Below are 11,146 nucleotides of genomic sequence, written 5' to 3'. Positions count from 1 at the left end.
CTAAGAGATATAGCATTGTACAACTACGGAAAATTCTTAGGTAGTCCCGGAGTATAGTGAAATGGTGTTCCCTCCTCTCACATTCATGGTGGACCCTACTATGAATTTAATGAGCGGACCCCACCATGAATGTGAGAGGAGGGAGCACCATTCTCCGTGCTCTGAGAGTACCTAAGAATTACTCGTACAACTACAAACAAACAAACGTGTTCCTATCGTGAGAATTTGACAAACGTTCGTTCATATAATTAAACCCGCCGAGTTAGCATATAAATCCACCATTAGACTTTTATTATTAGTGTCAAACATTGTCACAATATTGTGAAACCTACTTTCTGAAGCAAAATGAATAACACTACCTTTGCCCTCCCTCTTAACCTTGAACCAGATCAAGCTAGCCCGGCATGGATGAGCAAAGGTGACAATGCATGGCAGCTCACTGCCGCGACACTTGTGGGCCTACAAAGTGTTCTGGGGCTCATAATCCTATATGGTGGCGCGGTGAAGAAGAAATGGGCAGTGAACTAAGCTTTCATGGCACTCTATGCTTTTGCTTGTGTTCTTGTTTGTTGGGTTTTATGGGGCTATAGGATGTCTTTTGGGGATGAGCTGTTTGTTCCACTATTTTTGGGAACTCCCAACTTTGCACTAGACGAAAAATTTCTTTTCAAGCAGGCATTTTCAGGAAAGTTCCCTAATGCCACAATGGTGTTAATGGGACTGACGAAATCAACTACCGACGAGTTCAGTAGGACAGACGAGACCACTTTCTGAGACGAACCTAAGAAAGTATCCATGTCACCGACGAGGATATTAGGATCATTCAATGCCACCAATAATACCACAGACGGTTACAGAACCAGTTGGACAAACCGTTGAAGACATATTAAAACCCCATTATCAGCAAGAAGCGTTACTAGAAAAAGGCATTAACATCACAATATCAACCTTAACAGCTAGAATCCATAGCAACATATATAAAGCCTTCACACTGCCAACAAGAGGTACGAACACAGTTACAAGATATCCCTAATCATTCTTATAGTCTATTATTATAAACTCCCTTGTACTAACTTTGGCATCAGAGGCGTTGTGGCAGGCACCACATCGGTGACCATTCCGGAGAATTTCTTCTTCCGTCACGACACAAGCAGACCTCTGGTCCCGTCTGGACGACCTCACTACAACTGACGAACCCATGATTCATCAGTTTGGCGCCGTCTGTGGGGAACGACATTTTCGTACTCAGGTTCGAAAGCATAGTTTCTACCAGCTTCGATATTCTGATGGAGACCAATCAGGATTCAGCGACCCTAGCTCAGCAAGTCCAAGCTCTTACGGCCACTGTAGAAGAACTCACCAGGTAGAATCAAGAGATGAGGCAATGACTTCAACAGGAGGAGAGCCAGTCCAAAGCCGGCCAGGAGGATGAGGTGGGCAGCCATGGAAGAAGTGACCGACGAAGGCCCACTACTCCGGAAGAATAAGGCTCTGACCTCCTTCAAGAGATGAGGAAGGAGATGGACGAGCTGAGGAATGCCATTAAGGAGAAGATGGATCGGAGCCTGGATAGGATGGTCAGGGCAACAAACTCTCCTTTCACCGCGGCGATCTTAGAAAGCCCCATACCGGTGAAATTTCGGTTGCCTCAGCTTGAGCCGTTTGACGGGCTTAAGGACCCCTAAGATCATCGAAAATGGCTAGGTAATAAGATTCCGCCTTGACGAATGTACATTACTGACGAAGCCAAAAGATCATTGAAAATGGCTAGGTAATAAGATTTCGCTTTGACAGATGTACATTACTGACGAAGCCAAAAGATCATAAGAAAATGGTTAGGTAATAAGATTCCGCCTTAACGGATGCACATTACTGACGAAGCCAAAAGATTATAAAAAATGGTTAGGTAATAAGATTCCGCTTTGACAGATGTACATTACTGACGAAGCCAAGAGATCATCGAAAATGGCTAGGTAATAAGATTCCGCCTTAATGGATGTACATTACTAACGAAGCCAAAAGATCATCGAAAATGGCTAGGTAATAAGATTCCGCTTTGACGGATGTACATTACTGACGAAGCCAAAAGATCATAAAAAATGGCTAGGTAATAAGATTCTGTCTTGACGGATGTACATTACTGACGAAGTCAAAAGATCATCGAAAATGGCTAGGTAATAAGATTCCGCCTTGACGAATGTACATTACTGACGAAACCAAAAGATCATAAAAAAATGGCTAGGTAATAAGATTCTGCCTTGACGGATGTACATTACTAACGAAGCCTCAAAAGTTGCTAAGTAATAAGGACGGATGTACATTACTGACATAGCCAAAAGATTTTTTTTTTAATTTAAAAAAAACCCTTTCATCTTCTATGGTCGTCATGACGACCACAAAATCGGGGGGCATCTAATAGGACTGACAAAATCAACTACCGACGAGTTCAGTAGGACAGACGAGACCGCTCTCTGAGACGAGCCTAAGCAAGTATCCACGTTACCGACGAGGATATCAGGATCATTCAATGCCACCAATAATACCATGGACAGTTACAGAACCAGCTGGACAAATAGTTGAAGGTATATTAAAACTCCATTACTCAGCAAGAAGCGTTACCAAAAAAAGGCATTAACATCACAATATCAACCTCAACAGCTAGAATCCAGAGCAACATATGTAAAGCCTTCACATTGCCAACGGGAGGTACGAACACAGTTACAAGATATCCCTAATCATTCTTATAGTCTATTATTATAAACTCCCTTGTACTAACTTTGGCATTGGAGGCGTTGTGGCAGGCACCACCCCGGTGACCATTCCGGAGAATTTCTTCTTCCGTCACAATACAAGTAGACCTCTGGTCCCGTCTAGACGACCTCATTACAACTGACGAACCTGTGATTCATCAGGTGTATTTCCAATTTGTCTTTGCGGCAATCACTTTGATTTTGATTGCACGGGCCTTGTTGGGACGTATGAACTTCTATGCATGGATGCTTTTTGTGCTTTTATGTTTGACCTTTTCATACACTATTGGAGCGTTCACTATATGGAGTAATAATGCGTTTCTCTACAAGTTAGGAATCATAGATTATTCTGGTGGATTTGTGATCCATTTGTCCTCAGGAGTTGCTGGCTTTACAGCAGCATATTGGGTATGGAAAAAATTTATCCCGTCTTTCTTAAAAAAAAAAAAAAAAAAAGTAGAATAGTCATATATTCTCCAAGTTACTTGCAAAAAGATACTGACAACTGTGCAAGTTAAATCTCCAATATCGATTCCTCGACTCATTTGCCAAAACAAAACATAGAGCATTAGTGCATTTATCTACCCCTTAAACTGAAAACCTCAGTTACAATTGAAAGAAAACAAGTACATACCTCTAGAATCGATTCCCCGGTTGTTTTACATGGCCAATAGTACTTCTATCTTCTTGCTTGGTGGTGATTGTGATAAAAGCAAGACACACAAAATCCACAACCTATAATAGTAAAGAGAATCCAACAGCACTAGAGAAAGGGAGAGTTTTTTTCTTTTTTCTTTTTTCTTTTTGCTAATTAAGGGGAAAGGGAGAGTTATCGTTGTTTTTTTTGCTTTCATCCTTACATTATTAGTTACATTCCTGTTTTTTTTTTTAACCCACCCTCATGTAATGTGTATAAATGTTACGTATATATATACTATATAGGAAATCAATCTCATTAAGTTGCATCATTGATGGGTGACCTGGTCGACCAAGCTTTGCCAACTTTTAATGACAATAATCACGTTTGGCCAAAACCTCTAGTACAATTAATACGGTACTACTATTTTTAATAGAAACGTGCAGAGTTTGAATCCCCATCCCTTCCTCCACTTATGATGTAAAAAATCAATAAATAAACAATAATCACACATTTGAGAAAAATGACATATTGCTCTCCATAATAATTCATGCCAGGTTGGTCCTCGTCTAACCAAAGATAGGGAACGGTTCCTTCCAAGCAACATCCTTCTCATGTTAACTGGGGCAGGATTTTTGTGGATGGGTTGGACAGGGTTCAATGGAGGTGACCCGATTCGGTAAATGTTGATGCTTCCTTGGCCGTGTTGAACACGCATGTCTGCACCGCTACAAGCTTGCTAACTTGGGTGATGTTGGATGTTTACTTTTTTGGGAAGGCTTCCATTATTGGGACGATTCAAGGCATGATCACTGGCTTGGTTTGCATCACCCCAACAGCCGGTAAGTCTACTGCCCATTAATATATAGAAAACACACCCTATTCTCATAAATAGTAAGGAAAATTATTTTCCTAAAGCAATACCAAATCCTTGAGCCTTGTGGCTTGTGTAGTGATTACATGAATTGATTTTCTTCTTATTACAAGCAAATGTAATATATAATACATAAAGGTTGATGAAGCAGTATCTCGTCGGTTTGCTAGGATTCGTCCAGATGGCTCCTGGCAGTGCTCTGACGACCCTGCGGGAGCAAGAACTTGTTCAAGTGGTCACCGGTGTGGTGCCTGCCACAACGCCTCCGATGATAAAGTCAGTATTCAAGAAGACAATAATTGAAATATCAAGAATGTATTCAGGTTGTGATGCTATTTTCTGTAACTTGTTTTGGTGTTTGTGAGGGCTTTTATATACCCTTGGGGATTATACCCGTTGGGATATTAATGACTCTTCTTGTAACGTATTTAGGGGAGTAATGGGTGTTAATGCCTTCCCGTTGGTTTGTCCAGCTGGTCCTGTAACGGCCGAGGCTTTATTGGCAGCATTTAGTGACATTAACTCTTCCTCCAATGACGCCGATGACTGGTCATGTTCGTCTGTAAGATTGCCTCGTCTATGTATAACTTCGTCAGTCCCATCAAAGGTAAATATATGATTTTGCTATATATATATATATATATATAGAGGCATGCAACATTATGTATAAATATTTACAAAAGTAAAATTTGCTTACAATTTAATTTTGTAGGGGTCGTGCAAGGATGGGCAGCAATAATAATGGGGGTTTGCTCAGGCTCAATTCCTTGGTTCACTATGATGATCATCCACAAGAAATCCAAGCTCCTTCAATGGTTAATGATACAATGGCAGTTTTGCACACCCATGCAATTGCTGGCTGTCTCGGGGGAATCCTAACCGGCCTTTTTGCAGAGCCTAAATTAAACAATTTGTTTTTTAATTCATATGGTGATTATGTTGGCCTATTTTATGGTTTTGAAATGGGAAATTTCAAGGCCGGGTTTCTACAAATGGGAATTCAGCTTCTTGGGATTTTGTTTATTGTCAAACTAAATATTGTGATTACAAGCATGATATGTATCTTGGTGCAATTTGTGGTTCCTCTAAGGATGTCTAATGAAGATACGGAAATTGGTGATGAAGCGGCTCACAACGAAGAAGCTTATGCTATTTGGGGTCAAGGTGAAAAACTTGGTAAATTGAGACATGAAGCTGCAGTCTACAATGATATCGAATCGTAAGTGACAAAAAGCAGGGCTATTGGTCAAGTTGAAATGACATTGAAATTATGCGGAAAAGCAAAGAAAAAATCTAGGACCAGGACCTCTTTACCCTCATTTTCATAACTATTTGATGTGACTAACGTAGCTGGTTAATGTAAAAGTTACAAAGCAACTAATTATAGTATGTCACGTAAGATACTTGTGAAAGTGGGTGTAGAATAGGGTTTGATACTAAAATAACTCATTTGGAAAAGCTATAGACCCTTACCAATATATATATTATAGCTCTTTCAATCATACTAGTGTTATTGTTAGTCTTTAACAATCTTGAATTGTAGATTGGGCTCTGACATGAGTCTTCTTTACCCTATTATAGAGCTTTTTTGTCCTTCCTGTGGATTTTCCATCGCCCATGGTGGTTTTTCTTTAAATCCTTTGTGGGTCTTGAGACGAATAGCGGTCCTAGAATATATATATATGGTCTAAATTTGAGCTCTCGCGTATCAAATCATTTAGATTTAAGGATTTGGAGCTCAAATACCTGGTGGTTTCCCCCCCTTTTGTCTTTCGGGTCCTTGTGCCTTCATGGTGGGGTTGGTTTCTCTACAAAATATCTAGTGTTTCCCCTAAACCATTGATACCTTGAAGGTGGATTCTTGGAGAGAATGGGTCTTATGTTTGTTCAAATTTGTACCTTTTCTTGGTTTTGAAGACTCCATTCTTGTGTTGATGTTTCTTAATTTAGTTGTAAATCGGGTCTGTTTTTTCTCTGAGAGTTGGTCAATCTCCCAAAATTATATTGTTTTGTTATTTTCTCTTTCTTAATTATTTTTATAGAAATAATATATTGTCATTTAAAAAAAAAATCATCTTGCAAATAGCTTCAAAGCGTAACTGACATTTTTAGCGTTTCTGTTGGTGCAAACACAATGATAATGGAAATAACACGAAGAGAAACTGAATAATACTTCTGAATTTTTATTAATTTAAAGAAAGAGATTACACAACACTATTTGGACTGAGGCGCAGCACTCGCTCTCTTTAAGGAGATTCAAGCCCTTGGTTGGCTAAACTTTGTAACTGGTGCAGACCGTCTCTGACTTGTCTCCCCCAGGATACAACAGCTCAACAAGTGTCGTATGGCTAGAACAACCTCTGCACAAAGTGTTAAAGCCCAAAACTCCACCAGAAAGAACACCCTTCCTTGCCAAGAATCTCTCTATTTTTTTAGTGTATATTGCAGTCACTTGGATTGTGTTTGAATGAGTCTATTTATAGGCTCAATGGGCCTCACGAAATTACTACCCAAATTAATATGATTAATTATGTCCATTATTCTGATATAGTGGGTGTTACAAGATTAATTGTTGGATATTATTCTGATGGGCTGGAGTTACACAATTAATGGTGAGATAAGGAGTTTTCTGAATAATGAAAAGGCCTAAACGGATAGTCCATTAAGTGGGTTAATGGCTCATTATTTTTCATAATAAAAATGGAATATTAATTCGGGTCATTTACTCACCAACGGATATGGTAATTACTCTGAATGAGCTGTCAAGTAGGAGGATCCAAGGTGCTGATTCATTTCCAAATTTGACACCTCCACCCGACACCTCCACCCTTCACCTCCCCCTTGCGCACGTATCCGACCCAATATTTAAGACAATTCATGTTAGCCCATTAATCACCACAATTAAAAAGAACAAAATAGTCTCTCTCCTTTTCAATGTGGGATTAAACATTTTCACTAACTCCTCATCTTCCACATTCACTCCCACATCTTTACATTTATGTTATAAAATTTATTCATTTTTGATGATGCCAAGAAAATCAGTAGGTTGGATGCTTCGGACTTGAAAGGACTACTGGTTCTTTCTACGGCCTGAAAAAGAAAGAAAAGCGTATCAAAGGCGACCGGGGCTGCCGGCCAAAAATCCTCCGATGGTAAAGTTAGTTTTTCCTCTAAGTAATCTGAGTTCCAACTTTTTTGGAGTAATAAAATGAACCTACCTTTGCCTTGTCTGAATCAGCCTTTATATAGTGCCTTCATAGACGGTTATCGAAATGGGAACCTCTCCTGGATTCGAGGCTGAAACGTAACTGCCATAACCGTCCAGGAGTTACATTTCTATTTCACAACGGATACATGACCGCTATGCGTGGGATATGGGATTATATTCGGAGATTCTCCCAAGTGTGGTACCCTCGTCCTGAATTTCCTTCGCCGAGTGCACCTACTGATTCCAAGTGTAAAATCCTAGTCCATGGATCTCCATGTGGACGAGTCCTCTTCAGGGTAAGCTGTGCGCACCCCACGGACGAGGGGTGTAGCTTCGCTATCACCCTCTGGACGTCCTTGTTCGTTAATGTGGGATGAAAAACACTCAAACCACCCAAACCGTCCGTGGACGGTCATCACCTCGGCAGCCGTCCAGAAGTTATCCTCAGGACGAGGGTAACGAACAAGGACGTCCAGAGGGTGATAGCGAAGCTACACCCCTCGTCCGTGGGGTGCGCACAGCTTACCCTGAAGAGGACTCGTCCACATGGAGATCCATGGACTAGGATTTTACACTTGGAATCAGCAGGTGCACTCGACGAAGGAAATTCAGGACGAGGGTACCACACTTGGGAGAATCTCCGAATATAATCCCTTATCCCACGCATAACGGTCATGTATCCGTTGTGAAATAGAAATGTAACTCCTGGACGGTTATGGCAGTTACGTTTCAGCCTCGAATCCAGGAGAGGTTCCCATTTCGATAACCGTCTATGAAGGCACTATATAAAGGCTGATTCAGACAAGGCAAAGGTAGGTTCATTTTATTACTCCAAAAAAGTTGGAACTCAGATTACTTAGAGGAAAAACTAACTTTACCATCGGAGGATTTTTGGCCGGCAGCCCCGGTCGCCTTTGATACGCTTTTCTTTCTTTTTCAGGCCGTAGAAAGAACCAGTAGTCCTTTCAAGTCCGAAGCATCCAACCTACTGATTTTCTTGGCATCATCAGTTGGCGCCGTCTGTGGGAAAAACGGTAAACTTGTTATTCTATCCCAGACAAAAGGTTGAATGGTTCGAACAAGATCAAGGGCTACCAGCCCAGGCCACCAGGAGAGTAGGGATGCTTCCAGCAATCCCCTTCGTGATCGCAGATCAGCACCTGTAGTGCCACCGCCTTCTATGCAGCACATACAATCCATGGCTGCCGCTATGGCAGAACTGACGCGTCAGAACCAGGAATTGAATAAGGAGATCAACTTCAGGAGGCAGTGTCAAGGACACATGGAGGGAAGGGCCCCAAGTCAGGAAGGAGGAGAGAATGTGGAGTCCGAAGATCAAACAAGGGGTACCGCTTCAAGAAGGGTGCCGCACTTGGAAAAAGAAATGGATCAGATGAGAAAAGCCATGGATGAAATGAGGGAAAACATGAGGCGAGCAAACCCAGTAGATGATATGGTCCACCGAACAGACTCCCCTTTCACAGCCTCCATCAGCGGTCACCCTCTACCCCCGAAGTTCAAAATGCCTTCTCTAGACTCGTACGATGGAAATCACGACCCCTGCGATCACATTGCAACTTTCAAGACGACCATGCATCTGCAGGGGGTCCCAGACGAGATCATGTGCAGAGCTTTTCCCACCACACTCAAGGGATCAGCGCGAGTGTGGTTCAGCAAGATTCCCCCAAACTCAGTGGGATCATTTGAAGAACTGAGTAAGCTGTTTGTCAACAACTTCATTGGAGGACAGCGTCACAAGCGTTCCTCCTCTAGCCTGCTGACCATAGAGCAAGGGGACAATGAGAGTTTGCGATCTTTTATCACCCGTTTTAACAGAGAAGCCTTAACGGTGGACGAGATGGATGACAAGCTATTGCTAGCCGCTTTCCACAATGGGGTCAATTCTGACTTGTTTATTCATAAGCTCTATGAGCAGGAACCGCAGACTATGGCCGAGCTTGTTCATTCAGCCCAGAATTTTATGAATGCCGAAGACGCCATCATAGCCAAGAAAAGAAAAAGGGCAGAGCGCTCGGAGGTGGGCCACCATCGCTACCAGGACCAGGGACCTCGTCCAAAGAAGGTTCGGGTAGACGATAGAAAAGATAAGGATGGTAAGAAGGCCAGTTCCTCTGCAAGGAATCAGCAATACACGCCCCTGACTATGCCGTTAGAGCAGGTCCTTATGCAGATCAAGGATGATCCGTCCTTGAAGTGGCCAGAAAAAATGAAGGGAGACCCCAACAAGCGTAACAGGAGCAAGTACTGCCGTTTTCATAGGGACCATGGGCATGATACAGACGAGTGCTTTGACTTGAAGCAACAGATAGAAAATCTCATTAGACAGGGGAAATTGAGGAACTTCCTTGGACGAGACCAGAGAGATGAGAAAATGAAGGCCAAGGTGGAAGAATCATCATGCCCCCCACTTGGAGAAATAAGGGTAATTATAGGAGGAAGCTCGACGGTGCAGTCGTCCAAATCAAGGAAGACGTACCTGAGGGTGGTGCAGAACATCCAACAGTCTGAACGACCTACTAGGACGAGGGAGGTTGACCAACAGGCTGTTACTTTCACGGACGAGGAGGCAGGACGAATTCACCATCCACACGATGACGCGATAGTCATCACCCTACTCATCTCTGACTACATGACCATGAGGGTATTGATAGACAATGGCAGCTCTGCAGACATTCTCTACTACCCCGCGTTCCAACAAATGAAGCTAGGACGAGACCGGCTTCGACCAGTGAACTCGTCGTTGGTGGGATTCGGAGGAATGAAGGTGCAACCTGTGGGAACCATCATGTTGCCAGTAGTCGTCGGGACGTATCCGCAGCAGATAACCAAAGAGGTGAATTTCCTTGTTGTTGATTGTGCATCGTCATACAATGCAATAATTGGAAGGCCAACTTTGAACAGCTGGAAAGCGGTAACCTCTACCTACCACTTGTCCATTAAATTCCCGACCGAGCACGGGGTAGGCCAGGTACAAGGAGACCAGCTGGCTGCCAGAGAATGCTACCTAGCCATGCTGGCCATGGACGAGCATATGCAGACGATGAGCATAGACGGAAAAAGGGTTGTGGCTGAGCCCACTGAAGCATTAGAGGACGTCCCTTTGGACGATGACCAGCCCGAGAAGTCTACCAGAGTTGGGGCGAGCATGGAAGAGGGGGCGAAGCACGCTTTGGTCCGATTTCTGAGGAAAAACCTCGATGTCTTCGCATGGAGTCATGAGGACATGCCCGGAATTGATCCAAACGTCATTACCCACAGCCTGAATGTGTGTCCCTATTCGAAGCCAGTGCGTCAGAAGAGAAGAGTTTTTGCTCTCGAGCGAGATAGTGCCGTTAAGGAAGAGGTGCAGAAGTTGGTCGCCGCGAAGTTTATCCGAGAGGTTCACTACCCAGACTGGTTGGCGAACGTAGTCATGGTCAGAAAAGCCAATGGCAAGTGGCGGATGTGCGTGGACTTCACTGATCTCAACAAAGCTTGCCCCAAGGATAGCTACCCATTGCCACGCATTGACCAGTTAGTGGATTCGACGGCAGGTCACAAGATACTTAGCTTCATGGACGCTTTCTCAGGGTACAACCAGATTCAGATGAATGAAGCGGATCAGGAGAAGACCTCATTCGTCACAAGCCAAGGGTTGTATTGCTACAAGGTTATGC

The 11,146-nt window shown here is 43.0% G+C and overlaps 1 pseudogene; it reads left to right on the top strand.

Moving 5' to 3' along the window:
* The first annotated feature begins 345 nt into the window (after positions 1–345).
* LOC142622793 (ammonium transporter 2 member 5-like) lies at positions 346–5,601 on the top strand (annotated as a pseudogene).
* Positions 5,602–11,146: the final 5,545 nt, after the last annotated feature.

This window comes from Castanea sativa, chromosome 1, assembly GCF_040712315.1.
Source record: "Castanea sativa cultivar Marrone di Chiusa Pesio chromosome 1, ASM4071231v1".
NCBI lineage: Eukaryota > Viridiplantae > Streptophyta > Magnoliopsida > Fagales > Fagaceae > Castanea > Castanea sativa.
Note: the sequence above shows the minus strand (reverse complement) of the source record. Positions and strands in the feature narration are given on the sequence as shown.